This window comes from Watersipora subatra, chromosome 4, assembly GCF_963576615.1.
Source record: "Watersipora subatra chromosome 4, tzWatSuba1.1, whole genome shotgun sequence".
NCBI lineage: Eukaryota > Metazoa > Bryozoa > Gymnolaemata > Cheilostomatida > Watersiporidae > Watersipora > Watersipora subatra.
In genome coordinates this window covers 18,500,254-18,516,058 of record NC_088711.1, presented here as the reverse complement: position 1 = coordinate 18,516,058, position 15,805 = coordinate 18,500,254, and the positions used below count along the sequence as shown (strand labels likewise).

General features: G+C 33.3%; 1 protein-coding gene across 3 annotated transcripts in view; it reads right to left on the bottom strand.

The window, feature by feature from the left end:
* Positions 1-14,622, bottom strand: part of LOC137393268 (uncharacterized) — a 63,662-nt gene extending 49,040 nt beyond the window's left edge. For 2 of the 3 annotated variants that reach the window (XM_068079738.1, XM_068079740.1), the window contains exons 1-2: positions 14,553-14,622; positions 3,566-3,654 (exon numbers count right to left, since the gene is read on the bottom strand). The gene's annotated coding sequence lies outside the window, so the exon portion shown is untranslated. The remainder of the gene's footprint in view (positions 1-3,565; positions 3,655-14,552) is intronic. The other variant, XM_068079739.1, reaches the window with a different exon arrangement.
* Between the last annotated feature and the right edge of the window lie 1,183 nt (positions 14,623-15,805).

Below are 15,805 nucleotides of genomic sequence, written 5' to 3'. Positions count from 1 at the left end.
TTTTAGTTTGTTTCATCAATTGACCACGCATGATTAAAATATATATGTCTGTATCAGAATATATATTGCAAAAGGCCCAGAATCTGTCGCAGCCATGCCAAATTTAATCTAAATTTTTAAGATTTTATACTTACCACATATGAACAGCAACTATATAATCACTATAAACACAACATTCTAAACTGTTTTTTTTCAATACTTTATGAAAAAGCAGATAAAAGCAAACAACTATTGGTTTTTTGTTTGCAGAATAAAGAATCTTAAATTGTTCGGTTGAAACAGTTGATGAGCAGACACAAATTTTTTTACCTAGTTCAATATTAAAGCACTTAAAAGTAAACTTTTTCTTATCTGATTGGTTAAAATACAGTAGATGCTACTATAACATAAATTCCACTTAACTTACTACTTACTTCCTATAATGTAAATTCCACTTAACTTACTACTTACTTCCTATAATGTAAATTCCACTTAACTTACTACTTACTTCCTATAATGTAAATTCCACTTAACTTACTACTTACTTCCTATAATGTAAATTCCACTTAACTTACTACTTACTTCCTATAATGTAAATTCCACTTAACTTACTACTTACTTCCTATAATGTAAATTCCACTTAACTTACTACTTACTTCCTATAATGTAAATTCCACTTAACTTACTACTTACTTCCTATAATGTAAATTCCACTTAACGTAAAGAACTTCTTTAAAGTTTTTGCTTTGTACTACCTCAATGACTAGTGACTAGTTTCTAGTCATTGAGGTAGTATAAAGTCACATAGTCACATTGTCACATAGTCACAAATATCACATAGTCACAAATGTCACAAATGTCACATAGTCACATTGTCACAGTCACATTGTCACTAGTGACTAGTCACTAGTGACAATGTGACTATGTGACAATGTGACTAGTCCCATTCACTAGTCGCTAGTGAATGTGACTATAGTGTCATTTATTTGGGGTGTCGGTGTTAAAGTGTCTGTATACCAATCTTAGTCACGAATTGAAGTACAGTCATACTTCGACTTACGAGCTTAATGCGTTTCGAGATTGAGCTCCTATGTCAATTTACTCGCATGTTGGTGCAATTTATTTATATATAGAACAATTAAATGTATATTGATTGGTTTCCATACTCTAAAAAAGCAAATACAACACTCAAAACAAGATATTGTAACAGAAAGAACATGTTGGTTATTGTCGTAACGTACTACATGCTTTCAAAAAGCAACAAATAAAAAATAATGCAAGGAAATGTGATTAATTAAAATGTAAAATTAAATACATACAATAGCAGTTAACGCTCGCATTTGCCAGGGAGGGAGATATAAGTTATCCTTCATTACAACAGTTGACTTTGATAAATTTGGATTTTATCAAAGTGTTAAAAGACAAACTTAGAAGCAAACCTAAAAGCAAACTTTCATTTTCAACTAAACGTAATTAAAATTTCTTCGACGTTCATAGTTTGAAGTTTCTCGCTGGTTAGCGAGACATTTTACCTTTTTTTCCGCTTTCACGACTAGCCGGCCGTTTTAAGATAAACCTATCTAAGGACGTTTGCCTTTGTCGCCCTTTCAACATGTTGCGATTAGGACGAACACAGGTGTCATCACAAATGGTTAATGCACTACCACTAGCCAACTTGTCCGAATGTCTATTAAACAGTTTGGATAGATAGCGCCGGCCTTTTCACATAGCATCATTTCAGTTACGCTGTCACCGGCCAATTGTTTGTCCAATGCCATCAGCAGTCGTGAAGATCGCTGCACCGTTTAGAAACTATGGTTAGTTCTTTTGCGAACTAAATGCCCTGAATATAATCCTTCTGTTTGATAATTATGAATGTATTTCTGTCATATTGCCGAGCTAGCTCAATCACGCATACACATTCCGCATATTTTTCAATATTTGTCCGTTTAATATCAATTGTAATCATTTGCTTTTTCTTTGTATTATCTTTCATTTTACTGGCAAACTTTCGGTCTACGCACAGTACCGTACGTTTAATTCACATAATTCTGCACAGAAAATCGTACACAAAAAAAAACACGGTACAACAGTATAACCTGAACAATTGAAAAATACAGAGTGATGCTGTTCTCATAAAACACCTTCGGCATACTTGGCAACTGACTCAAGTGCTCGTATCTCAAACATGGCTCGTATGTTAGTGCTAAAACTTGCTTGAAAGCTGGCTCGTATCTCAAGTTTCTCGTACGTTGGAGCACTCGTAAGTTGAAGTATTACTGTGTTGTCAAAAGCTATATGTTATCATAACCTTGAACTTTTTTGACATATGGATGAACAGACAGATATAGAGCTATCTTATTATAGTAAATTTATATGTGTATTTTTGTTTTGCTTTATTTTAGACATATACAACGTCTTTATTGTTTTCCTTTGGGCCTTGCTGTCTAGATTTAAAAAAACTAAATGTAAATTGGCATTAAAGGTGTGCATTCTCCTTAGCTTATTGCGCATTCTCCTTAGCTCATTGTAAAGTCTCTGTAATCATGGACAATGAACAGGATGACAGTAATAAGAAAAAGGAAAACAAGGAGAAAAAGGAGTTTGTCGATACAAACCAATAACACTTATATTTGTGGTACAGCTATTAAATTAAAAGTTTAGACCTAGTCTATTTTTAAGGGTCAAAGAGGTGAGTTTGGAAAAGTCTTAAAAAGGATTACTCAGTTTACAAGTATTTTACTGTTCGTATAACGTAAACCTTCCCGTAACAGATTGTTTACGTTGTAGGAGTGTCTACTGTACCCTGAATTAGTAAAATAAAATTTAACAAGAAATAGCAATGATTGCTGAGAGCTAAGTATGATTTTTCAACACATTTGAAACAAAATCTTATAGCCATTTCAATGCTAAATAAAAGCATAGTAATTCTAAATTTTATTTTTAAAATAGGTATAAAATATTTTAATCTGTTTTATAAAGTTCACAAACACAGTTTTGTAAGCACCATTGTCTTCAGTTTTTGCTCTTTGACAAAAGTTTCTCCATGACTTCATCAATGTACACAATAAAATTGCCCAATTACGAGGCAAAAAATAGGAGTAATCAGCTTTTATCTATCTTGCATCCAAATAATCTTTTTTAACAACAAATAACATAAATGCAAGCTACCATTTTTAACGTATGGCAGGACTGCTTAAGGGAAAACAACTCCATAGTAACATAGCAGTATTTCATTGTCAAAAGGCCAACAAGCCTTTTTGACAGTCTATACATTATTTCCTGATAAGACCAAAAATTCAGCACATATTTATTTACTCTCTCTCTCTTTGTGAATGCATTTTCTAAAATAAATAATTTAACTACAGTAAACTAATAAAATATTTTGTATGTTTGAGCTTGACGCATATAGATTTATAACATAATCATAATTTTGAATTATTTGAAAAGCATTAAAACAGAACTGGTGTCAGGTATGCATATATCTAGCCTACATCAGAATTAGTCTGTATGCTTATAATTAATTCATCAGGAAATGTAGCTAAGGTTTGCATTGTTTTTATTAATTACGTTCAGGCAAACTCACCAGTGTGACTGTATCTTTCTTATAATCTTCTCACGAACAAACGTCCGCAACTGACAAGACAAGTGACTGTTTAATTGATGAGTTGAGCACTGAAAAAGCAAAGATGTGCAAAAGAAATCTTGTCGGAAGGTAAATAGAAGAATTAATGTATAGAGTAGTTTAGTTTAGATTATAAATCAATCCAGTCAACTCCCTTAGGACCTGCATGAACTCTTTTCGTTCTGTAACATTCTAATAACAACTTGCAGCTCTTTCCGTACATATAACACACTGTGGCATGGCTGAGGGTAACTGCTATCTTATTTAAACTGACAAATGGACAAACAGACATTATAGATTGGAGTTTGAATAATACTTTTGTGTAACTTTGACCAAACACTGTAGACATGGCTAAAACATAAGCAAGCAGTTCTGAAAGCGTTTATAAGCTTGTAGGGATTTTGCATTATACAAACTGTAGAATATATGTAAATTGCCTAATTCGTTCCAAGATTTTCTCACACTTACTCCTTCGGCCCTTGAAAGAAAAAACTAAACTTAATTTTCTAATTCAACTACTGTAGAGCAACTGTCCTATTTTGGGTTTGCATTAAAAACCTTTCTCTTTTTTCTCTCTTTAGGGTTCATAATTACAGCAATTTCACAGAATTAGACAAAATGCACTAAAGTTATTGTAGGTAACTATAGTTACTAAGGTTAACATATTGTTTTGTTACTAATTTTGAATGATGATGACTTTGATGATTTTTACCAGAATGGGATTGCATTAGATAATTACTGTGGGTTTCTATACCACTCTATGTATGTCTATAGCCTACGATATTTTTGCATGCCAACACAGGCATGACAACACTGAAACAAACTAAAATCATATAATTGTATACCAAATAATTTTTCATTGTAATCCTAGCAAGACAGACTATATTTAGCCATTACTTGGTAATGATTTCACAATTACATTTAAACACCTTCACATTTCTATTTTTCCCCCTAATTTATTTCAACGAAACACTTCTTTAAAGTTATAAAATTTAAAAGTTACAGATGTTTAAAAAAGTTTGAAAACCTTTACAGTTGTTTTATTTTTCTCTCAATTCATTTGAACTGCACAAAAATACTTTTCTCACGATAGGAAGTTTAAAAATTAGAATAGTAAATGATGTACATGTTAAACAAAAATAAATTTTCTGTCTGAAGACTTTTTTATCACTCTGGCAACGCCGAGCAATCATCTAGTCTGCGCTATCATACGATCGCTGTCTGTATGTTCATTTATCCATCACCATAGTTACACTGTAGGGGTTAAAAAACAGGATAGCTTTCCACGAGACTCCAACTCGTAACATTCAGCTTGGTCGGCCGGCACTAAAACCTAGAGGTGTAACGAGACAGGTTTTTTAAGTTCGAGACGAGACTCGAGACACTGTCTTGTAAAAATTCGAGACTCGAGGCACAAGACAGTAAAATAATGAGCATTTGGTGATGATTTCACTACATCCTTATGCACATATTAGCGCACTTGATATAATTATGAAATTGATAAACCTCTTATTAAATTAAATTTTCTCCTTGTGCAAACGATTTAAATACAACATTTTAATAGCAGTATGCATGTATTTTTTGTAAACAAAAGTGACACAAACTGCTTTAAAATAACGAAGTTATATATTTCTAAGAATTTTGAGCTTGATTGATAATAATTATTATAAACATATTGCTTTGTACAGGTATATTTTTACCATCTATTGAGTAGGTCTTACTTTATTTCCTGCAACCTTATTTTCCTTCTTCCGCAGCCATGTTTTAACAGCCGTGCGCAGGCGCTTTAGTTCTATTTCCTGTCTCGAGTTTGGCAATAGTTAGGTCGAGACGAGATAGATACGGGACGAGACAGGTCGATACTCGAGATGTCTCGTGTCTCGTTCCACCTCTACTAAAACCTGCACCAGTTGACCGCCTTTAAGTATTTCTGAATAAATGTGCAGCTACTTACACTCTGAGCTTTATCGGCACACATGACGATCTCTCACGGCAAACTAGACTGCCAGAATACTAGTCCGACGACCAAACAAGAGTGAAGCGATTGATTGGGAGATTTATTATAAATGCACATGTGCACCCAACTCCCGAAAAATTATCCGTTAACGGCCGTCACCAAACCCTTGCAACGAAATCCTATCAACAAATTTAACTATTTTTCAGTAAAGTCGTTTAAGTATAATAATGATACAAAACACATATAAACCTATTTAAATATGTTACCAAGCCTTTGAAAGGTTACCGAAAATTCCTAAAACTAACCCATCTGATCGGATTATACACAAATAGACAGATTAATTTGGACGAAAATCGCCACAAAACGCTTGGTTTAATAAAAGTTAAGACCGGAAATTGAAACGCCGAGCGACAGAGAATAGGACGATAAAGTCTTGCGCATTTCACGAAAAATAAACGTGCACTTTTCACCAGTCTATAGCATTGTCGAATTGCCGAAGGTTTCGGCAATTAACATAGGAGTACAGAAATCGTTTCATTCTTGCCGATTTCAATTTTTTCATTTTCAACAATGACTACGTAGTACAGAATTTCTAAAAATCTAACGCAGTGTAAGTAAAGGGATATTCGATGATATTTTTTCTAGCGGTTCTAATGAGATTATTACAATAATTAATTATAAGTTTATATGACTACGGAACAATGACTACGTAGTACAGCTTTTCTAAAAATCTATATAAATATCACAACTTCGTGATATTGTTAGCTATGACATTTTGAAATGTAAACAAAATTGTGCATTGGTTTGCTATTATTACTATATTAATAATATTGGTTATTCTAATAATATCAGTGCATTTTACTTCTAATATTGGCCAAAATTGCATTTCTCTTTTTGCAGGAGGAGAGATATAAACATATAATATTTTCCTTTCATTATTGCTATTTGTTGTATATATAATAACACCCACACCCAGTACATTACAGCTACCATTGCAGTTATCCTATTTGACTGCTAATATTGCATTTCTCAACCATCAGTACCCTTTCTTTTCCCAATATCACTTTGGTCGTGGGCTGTATGACAGTGGAATTTCTAGTATATATAATAAAGATAACCGCATACGCCATTTTCTCTGAAAAGTGCACCAAGAGAGAAAATGATATTTTTAAGGCTAACTATGAAATTCCCATCATTCAACTCAAATTTGAGAACTTGTGCTCACTTGCTTTTTTACGCTGCATGAAATTTCTCACGCAATACAAAGCAATAGCTTACATAAATTCAGTACATGATATTGAATTTACGTTATAGGAGGTATGTATCAAAGAAACATCTACTGTACTTACATGGATAGTCAGGATTGTTTTTGCCGAAAACACTAAGCCATCTTAAACAAATCGAGAATGATGCGATAGAATTGAATTGTCCAATAGCATACATTTTTTTCAATAAACAATTTCACAGAATGCGTGGGCATTATGGCTGTCATACCTTCCTTATCAAAGTTTACATAAACATCATTTAGCCAAATCTCATATGCCCAAGTATTGAATTTAGGTATACAGTACAATTTACCCTACACTTTAATTGTTTATATGATAAGGATAGTTGTACAAGCGCAGTGGTGTCTATGCCTAGTCCTTGCTTTGAACTCACCTCAGCTTCTCACACACTATCATCTTATATTGGCAGGGTGGAAGGTCACTAGAGGAATTTGTTTATCGCAGTCACTGATGTTTTCATGTAACCAGACACTGCATTTAGATTGGCCAGATGGTAGATGCAGATGTTAAAACAGACAGCTGCACGGACAGTGTAATCAACATACTTTAGCCTTTATACATATTTATCTTTATATATACCACACTTTAGTTTTATACTTAGCTATGGTAGACCTAATTTCAATTTTTTTTCACAACTACACGTACATCAATATTATTTTGTGAAATGCCTTTCTAGTCAAATAGTACATTGCTTTTTAGACAGCACAAACTGCTGAGGGCTGGTAGACCATGAACTATAGGAAAATTGAGCTGTGGATCGTTAAAAAGTTCATATGCATTATTCATATAGCTTAGAGCATTTGGAAAGTTGAACATTTATTTTAGGTTTGCACATGACGTAAACACACAAAAGAGAGGTTGCCAATGTTGAAAATGGTTCTAGCAGACCAGAAACTTTTGACCAAGCTAAACTTTCCCATCTGCATCCTTTAGCAAATATCTACTATATGAGTGGTCGCACTCAACCTAGGCCATGTTCATTGCATTTTTGCCAAATTTGTATTTTGCGCCCACAAAATTAGAAATCCCAGTCTTTGAGTTTCAGTCTTTTGATCATAACACTAACTAAACGTAACATTAAACTATACATACTACAGAACTATACATAGCATTGAATATTACATAATATTAAATTACCCATAACATTAAATTATACATAATATTAAACACAAATACCTTAAAATTTATTTATGTAAAATTTAATTCAAGAAACGAGGCTGAAAAAGTACTATTAAAAGAGGTTTGTATTTTTAATTGATCATAAAAACATTTAAATAGGAGGCTTGATGATAAGTATTTTTTTTAATGTGGTGGTAGGGATTAAGATGCATGGCATAACTTGTTCTAACATTAGCTGACGTTTAAACTAACCCAAGTTATACTTTTTATTATTTTTTACATATTACTTTTCATCAGCTTCTTCCCTAACACTCACAAAACTTTAATAGTTTAAGATATCTCAAATGTTCTATCCCTAGAAATTAGTTCAACAGTGTGGAGTCAATATTTTCTCATATCTTATTTTGCATGTTAGTAACTTTACACATTAAAGCGATTGCAGACAGAGAGGCAAAGGTTAGCTGTACTCAAACGACATTCAGTTTGATTCAGACTTTAACGAGTTTATAATTTAGTGAATATTTGTGTCAGAAAAAACGAATAATAATGAAGTTAGCCAAAAATGCAATTAGAAATAAACAAATCTGAGAATAAGACCCGAACTCAAAAACGAGGCTGTGCTAGTTTATGTGCATGCAAAATGTCACGTTTGAGAAGAGAGATGGCATTGAAGAATCGTAGTCGGACTATTTCAAAGAGAGTGTGTGATAAAAAGCTTTTGATTTTGCAGAGTTTCCCATAAAAACAAATCAAATGACGAGCAGGAGCCACAGTTTTTCAGTACTAAACCTCAATTTTATAACCAATCAATGTCCAGCGACTGCAAAAGCATTCATTGTAAATAGCTTTAATAGTAATAGTAGTGGTTGGAGGGAGTGTCATAGTTAGTAGCAAGCAGCCCTTCAGTATTAGTTACTATAGCACAAAAGGGCAGCAGTCAACTTAGCAATAACTGTTATAGTAGCAACAGTTTAAGATCAACCTACATAAAATTTACGCAGATTTTATCAGAAAGTATCGCTATTTTCCTATCAGATGATATTGTTTTTAATGTTTTAAGCTGACTGCCAGGATGTTCTAAGATTAAAATCGACAAAACATTATCCAAATTAAAACGTTCAGATGAGAAATATGTGCCAAAATGATGCCACTAGTTGCGTGGCAGCCTGACTCATCATCGATATCGGCTATTGCGTTCAAGTTGCAGCGTTGCCCGTGTCTATTCCGTCGTTCTTTTTACCGAAGTGCAATTATAGACGTCGTAATCACACTTCGTTTGAATATGAGTGTTCTAAAAAAGGATCCTGTTCAAACTATTAGTTATCTGGACTGGGTAGATCTAAAGACACAAATTACATCAAATTGATGTTTGATGTCTTAACTTTATATTGACATTATTTTCATTAGCATCAATTCAATGGTGTAAGTTCACTTTTAGACCTGAAGCACAAGTATGGCAACATATTATAGAGTAAGTTTCAGCTATAGTACTACTGGCATCATAATAATAGTAACAGTAACAAAGGTACCAACATAACTGTTACTATAGTAGCAGCTAAGGCAGCAGTATTACTCAAAGAGGCAGCAGGTATGTTGTAGCTGCACTGGATAAAGCCATTGCTTCAATCACACTGTTTCCTTGTTCATAAGATTTGACCTTCAATGCATCAACAGTGCAAAACAATAACTAATTCCCTCTGGAGATAATCTTTCTCTAGCACATTTATGCTTTAAGAATAGGTACTACGGAAAGATTGTTTAACCCATAAAACTAGCAACTGCTGCTAGTGATATCTAGACAGTAATGTTCTTGCTACCCTTTATATCAGTTTTGTCTAATAAATGAAGTTACTGTGAGTTTAATTTAAAATCAAAACACAAAAATACTAATATTGAAATATTAAATATAGATACTCGATGAACTTCTGGTATTTATGAATCTCCGATGTTTAAAGTACTCTAACAGACGTTCTATATACTCAACCATCCACTTCGTAGCTGCGCCTCACAAACAGAAGCCTCTGAGCTGCTCCGACATAAAAACCTTGCTCTTCGTATATCTGGAACATTCTTACATCAGAATGATTTAATTTTCAAAGGCTATTGATATTCTCACGTTAATATTTTCCTGCACAGTCTGTTTAGCTTTAATTGGCATTGGTCAGTAAAATGAAGATGAGATCTGATCAGGAAATTTTTAAATATAATTGCGGCTACAACAAACAAACTGCAAAGGTTATCAAGTATTTAAAGTGAGCTCCAGCTGAACCAACCTACTCTGGTAAGATGTCTTACTGGAACTTGTCAAATTTATTTTTGTACAATCCTGGCAGCATCAGGTCTTTAAAGGCATGTGTTAGCAATCCCTTGAAGATTGATTATGATGTATTCTAACTTTCAAACTACATATAATGAGAGAAATGTTTTGTGTAGTTGAAATAAATTGAGAGAGAAAATAAAAACAACCGTAAAGGTTTTTAAACCTTGTCAAACAACTGTAGTTTTAAAACTTCATATCATCCAGGACAACTAAATTAAAAATAAATAAAACAACTGTAAAGGTTTTTAAACAACTGTAAGGTTAAAATTTCATAACTTGAAAGTAGTGTTTCGTTGAAATAAATTGGAAGGAAAAATGAAAAGATAAAGGTGTTTAAATGTGAAATCATTAGCAAGTAATGGCTAAATACAGTTTATTTCGCTACGATTACAATCAAAAATTATTTGGTATATATTTATATGATTTCAGTTTGTTTCAGTGTTGGCATGCGAAAATGTCATAGGCTATAGACGTACATAGAGTGGTATAGAAACCCATAGTCATTATCTAATGCAATCAACTCATGGTAAAAATCATCATCATTAAAAATAGTACCAAAATACTATGTTAACTTTAGTAACTATAGGTACCTACAATGACTTTAGGGCATTTTGTGGTTATGATCTGCAAGATAATATAACATTAGAGCGCACTACTTGGAGAGTTCTTACTTTCAACACAGATGTGTAACATAAACACTGAATCTCACTTAAATGAATTCAGTTTACTAAAAACATACATGAAAAAGTTTTAGTATGTATTTTAGTAAACTTCAAACTTCAAAATTTTATTATATTATTTTATTACAATCGTTTGTATTATAAAGGATTCCAGGTATACCGGATAACGGTCGCGGATAACTCCCCATGGCGAGTTCAGCGACATATATCTTTTAATAACGTACATTATATGATCACTACACAAATCCCTCAATTTTAAGTTTGAGATAAATTATTACAGTGGGGTGGAACAAGTTTGTCCTAACGAAAAAATGGCAAAAAAGTATCGTGTTGCATATACTTAGGTCCTAAAATATTTCTTAACAGGGAAATCGCAACTCGTGACCGAGATGCTAAAATAATTTGTGTGTTATAGCATACGTTATAGTGTGTATGAAAACATCAACCATCATGATGGCTGGTATGGCTCAGTGGTAGAGTGCTTGGAATTAAAACTTTCAGTCGCTATCTCCATGAGTTCAAGTCTCTAAGATTGCGGAGTTCTATTTCCAAGATTTGAATAGTTATAGCTGGACGCACTTACGCACCAACACTTAGAAATATATGATACTAGAAATTCCCCTGTTATACAGCCCACAACCAATGTAATAAAGGAAAAATAAAGGATACTGCTGGTTGAGAAATGCAATATTAGCAGTCAAATGGCACTGCAGTGCAATAGGAAAACTACAATGGTAGCTGTAATGTACTGGGTGTTATTATGTACAACAAACAGCAATAATGAAAGGAAAAGATTATATCTCTCCTCCGCAATAAAAGAAATGCAATATTAGAAATAAAATGCACTGATATTATTAGAATAACCAATATTATTAATATAGTAAAACAGTAATAATACAAAACCAATGCACAAATTTGTTTACATTTCAGAACATCATAGCTAATGATATCAAAAAGTTGTGATATTTATATACATTTTTTAAAAATCTATTTAACAAAACTATTTAGAAAAATAATAACAGTAACATATTGCCCAATATTGGTCACTATATACTTGATCTTGTAAATTCGAATGCTTATTCTTATAATTAAATTTTATAAAATCGAATAATTATTCTTATAATTAAATCTTATAAAATCGAATAATTATTCTTATAATTAAATATTGCAATAATTTCATAAAAATCGTTAGAAAAAATATCATCGTCATTTCCTTTACTTTACTGCTTTGGACATCAGTTGGAATACCAAAGTACTCATAAGTGTCAAAATGTCAGAGTCTGGTAGAATCGGCAAAAAAGAAACGATTACTTTTCAGTACTTCTACGTTAATTACAGAAACCTTTGGCAATTCGACAATGCTATAGACTGGTGAAATGTGCACGTTTTTTCGTGAAATGTGCATGACTTAATGGTTCTATTCTCTGTTGCTCGGCGTTTCGTTGGCCGGTCTTAATTTTGATAAAAATAAGGCTTGTCAAGTTTTAATAACGATTTTAGGCCAAAATAATCTGTCTATTTATTTATAATCCGATCAGATGGGTAAGGTTTAGGAAATTTTCTACAAATAATAAAGACTTGGTAACACATTTAAATAGGTTTATATGTGTTTTGTATCGTTATTATACTTAAACGATTCCATTAAAAAATGGTTAAATTTGTTGATGAGATTTCGGTACAAGGGTTTGCGACGGTGTTGATGAATAATTTTCGTGAGTTGTGTGCACATATGCATTTATCATAAATCTCCAAAGCAATCGCTTCGCTCGTGTTTGGTCATGGGATAAATAATATAAATATATAACATGATATAAAAGCTGTGCAGGTATCTCTAAAACATCGTAAATGTGCAAAGCATTATTAAACAGAAATAAGGCAAATGCCAAATTAGACAGCGTCAGGGAGTGGCTCCTATAGAACATCATCGTGTGTAGCAGGTTTCCTTACAAAACTACTCAAGGATGCTAATGACTAACTACCCAGTCAACCTAAGTGTTGGGAGCCTAAGGATATAACCCCAAACAACCTTAGACTTGGATCCATATAATGTTCCATTACAAAGCGGCTCTAAATTGTTCTAAGGGTGGATGAGTTGGCTCTAAGGCATATTATAAGAATTGTGAGAGTTAAAGGGCAGTCTTTGAACACGTTGATCAAATCTCAGATATCTTTGTTCAAAACTGATCATGTACAAGTGACAACACATGAGCGCAGATTGTCTTTACAAGTGGTCAGTAGTCTAGGTAATTCATCGTTAAAACATCGCTCATCATTTAGGAATATAGTATCTTTTGCTTTACACAGTGCGCCCTCAGGTTATGATGACCATGTTATAAGATTTTTTTGGCCTACCATGTAGAACTCGATGATTTTTTGCCCTCTCCATGTGAAATATTTTTTGTCATACAATATCAACAAAAAATTTTCTCGAATTTCGAATTTGGAAGACATTGCGCTGATTACGTCAGAATAACAAATATGGTGATATGTTATTCACCGAAATACCTCTAACAACGAATGAAAGAGATACCATGCTCGATCTTACTCAGTTCCTTGTTATTCGTTATTAGTTATTGTGAAGACGAAACTGAAAACAGGTGGGTGATAAAATTTTAGTCAATGAAAATGTTGAAGTTTAGTAAAATAGTTAAAAATACATACTAAAACTTAGCATCAAGTATTTTTTTAGTAAACTAAATTCATTTAAGTTAACTTCAACGTTTATGTTATATGTCTGCCTTAAAGGTAAGAACTTCCAGTGGTACGTACTGCGCATAGTACATTGCAACGTTACATTTTATTGCAGATCATATCCACTAAATACAGTAAAGTTACTGTTGGCAATGATAGTTACTATGGTTAACATATTATTTTGTTGATAATTTTCAATATGTACAGTACGTATATTAAAATTTTGATAATTTTTACCAGGAGGTGTTTGTATTAGATTATTACTATGGGTTTCTATACCCCTCTCTACAAAATTTTTGCCTTACGATGCCAACACTAGAACGAATTAAAATTGTATGGTGAGGGTCCACTGTATATGTACATTCTATTCTTTCTCCTTTATTTTGTATGTATATATATTATAAATTTACTGATCTCTGAGGAGTAGTAGGCCTACCTTTTTCAGACATTTGGGGTAGATATACCAGTATTGAACATGAAAATGAACACTGTATATAGATTATAATACTAGAATGCATATGACTAACGCCGGATGATACTGAGTAAAATATAGATAGAAGATGGCTGCATAACCTTAGACAATTTATGGTACATATGCAACGCATGCAGTTACGTTCACGACTGCATTGCCACTACACTGATGTAATTACAAGGAATTTGTGCTAAATAAAAACATTGGAGCAGTTTTAAAATCTGTCATTTCTGCGAGTTGGCGTTAAAGGAGGACTGATTCTGGTTAATATATGATTTGAATAACATTAAAATCAGATAATACTGTTTGTGCCTCATGTATTATTACTAGAGTATCTAGTATTGTCATTTATCAAAGCTCATCAGGAAACCAACCCAAATTAAGGATTCTAAGAATCCCTTTCCTTGTATGTGTCGCACTTACCTGGTGCAATGTCACAGCTACAGACTGATGTAGCGACACACGTCTACGTTCCTACAACACTGATCGATATGTCACACTGTTGTTGGTATTTTCTGGCGAGCTACTCAATACAGGAAGCTGTAAATGGCAAGGTAGCTAAACAGGCATGGAACAGCGTGTCTATTTAAACCCTCCATCAGGTATGATTGACAGGTGGCAGCAGGCACTAGTTATACTATAGTACTAACGATTTTGAGCGACAAATGCGAATGAGCATTACCCAGCGGCCTTGGTATTTGCTGCGACTCGCTTCATTTAACAGCAACAATGTTGTATAGGTGCTAGAGTCAACAGACGCCTTACTAAAGATCTACAGCAGTAAAGGGTCTCTATGCAGTACAACTACAACCTAGACAAGCCTGAAAGCTGAAGTTATCCTATTACAATAATCCAACTTAAAAAATAAAGCCGATTATTCATAACTAAGTTTTTACTGGGCTTGCTGTCGGCTAGCATGGGCCTTTGAGCCAGTTAAGATATGCTGCTCTCAAGCTGATTAGATTAAGAATAAAAACTATAGTGTTACGCAATTTTCCTGGAAATTATTCAGCGAATCGCAACCTGTGTGATGAAGTCACAGTAGACTGACCTCATAACACCTACTCCGCTGCTCCCTCGAGCATAATACGCTTATCTAAATCACTTTTAGATTGTCTCTTGTTGGGAGCCTAAGGATATAAACCCCAAACAACCTTACACTTGGATCCATAAAATGTTCCATTACAAAGCGGCTATAACCTGCTTTAAGGGTGGATGAGTTGTACTTGATGCTAACAGTGGCTAAGCATTTCTTCTGCCCACCTTGAGTTCAAATCTCCATCAACACCTACATGTATTTCCCATTTTCACCTATTTTTAGCTAAATTTAAGTTGTCAAAATGCCATCCATTTTCATTCTTTATATTTATTACTAGAGGTTAGTTAGTCTAACGTCACTTTTTCTTCCAAAGTTTAAGAAATGATTTCATTGGCTGCATATAGGCAAAACTGCCATGGCTCTTGCAGAATCTAATACCGGACCAAACAAACTTGGTGCAAAAGTTTGGAAATTTATGATATGATCTGGTAACAAATCTCATAGGCATTTTAAATATTTTTGAAAAGTGAGTGTTTATAATACTATGATGCAAATTTATAACACAAATTTCATACGACACAATTAAGATACGATATATAGAAAAGTCATCTAGTACAGATATAATACATATCTTATG